The 1,550-nt window shown below is 39.3% G+C and overlaps 1 protein-coding gene across 1 annotated transcript in view; it reads left to right on the top strand.

Moving 5' to 3' along the window:
• Positions 1-1,550, top strand: part of slx9 (SLX9 ribosome biogenesis factor) — a gene marked incomplete in the record, with an annotated part of 17,777 nt that overhangs the window by 15,382 nt on the left and 845 nt on the right.

Below are 1,550 nucleotides of genomic sequence, written 5' to 3'. Positions count from 1 at the left end.
TAATAAGGTAGTAATTACATTTAATTACCATTTTTATTACCTTGTAATTACATGGTAATAAGGGTACCGTGAAAGAAAGCGTTACAAAATATGTAAATAAAAACAAAGTCACATTTTACTGCCTTTTTCTTCCAGTCTGAACTGTAAAGTGTCCCAGAAACCTTTTATCAGATAAAAAGTTTGCTAAATGAGGACCCTCACTTGTGACGTCACACATCATTTTCAGACAGTATCTGCAGCTTATGGTGGGACGGTCAGAGTGGATTTTGCTGAGAGTCAGTGTGAATACTGGAACAGATGAAGCTTTTCTGGGATTCTAGAGAGAAYTGTGCTGCCCAGTGTCAGAAAGCTTGGTCTCATGCTGYGTTCCATTTACATCATATTCCCTGAACTGGTAAATGGTAGTGACGTCATTTCCCAACAAACCATATGAAACTGCATTCCAGTTAGCCTACAGGCTACCGCTAACCTAGCTACAACACTGCTACAATGTAAACAATGACAAAAAGAGAGCTCTACTACGTACGTCATGCAAATAAACATTGATTTTAATAAGTACAGCATTGCACAGAAAACACACTACTTGTGCGAGTGATTAAACATGCACAAAATTAGGAAAGATAATTAACAGTAAACGTTACGGAATTAACTTTCTAAAGCTGCGAGTAGCCGCCATCTTGAAATCGAAACTGGGGTCAGTTTCATTTCTTCACTGTACGAGTGGAATATTACCACTGGAGGGGGCGTTCCAGTTTAAATCTACCAATGGGAACTGGGAAATTACCACTTCCCAGGACTACTGGAACGCACCATCAGTCGCAGGTCTTACAACAGAGAAAAAAGCTAAAAACAGCCAAGAATGGCTGAGAGGAAAACACTGGACAGTTCTGAAGTCTTCTATGATCCTGACCTAAATCCTGTCGAGCGTCTCTGGAAGGAGCTGAAACCTTAAACACCTGGACCAGTTTGTTCATGAGGAGTGGACCAAAATACCTGCTGAGAGGAGCAGAAGTCTCACTCACAGTTACAGGAATCGTTTGCAACGTCTGACTTTCATACACACGTGGACAAAAATTGCCTATAATAAACTTGAGACAAAGTTTACTCATGAGGAGTGGACCAAAATACCTGCTGAGAGGAGCAGAAGTCTCACTGACAGTTACAGGAATCGTTTGCAACGTCTGACTTTCATTTGTTCATTTTTTTTATATAATTTTCATTTATTATTCCTTTTGTCAGATTCAAGTTAATTCTGTGACCGTTGTGGTTTTTCCTTTCATTAAATGAGAGGTACCATCAATTTTGTCCACTTTTGTAAAAAAATAAATATTTACTGAGCAGCTGTCATTAGCACTGTGAACCCTGCTGCTGTAAGTGTGGCTGTTTACTGATTAAATATGTACACTTCACTGAAGTATTTATCATCTGGTTTGGATCTAAGATGTACTCATGTACCTTGATGGTTCAGTACAAATACTAGGGCTGTGTATTGGCAAGAATTTGGCGATACGATACATATCATGACAGAGGGGTCACGATACGATATATCC

Source organism: Austrofundulus limnaeus, unplaced genomic scaffold (assembly GCF_001266775.1).
Source record: "Austrofundulus limnaeus strain Quisiro unplaced genomic scaffold, Austrofundulus_limnaeus-1.0 Scaffold773, whole genome shotgun sequence".
NCBI lineage: Eukaryota > Metazoa > Chordata > Actinopteri > Cyprinodontiformes > Rivulidae > Austrofundulus > Austrofundulus limnaeus.
This window is presented reverse-complemented; position numbering and strand designations above follow the sequence as displayed.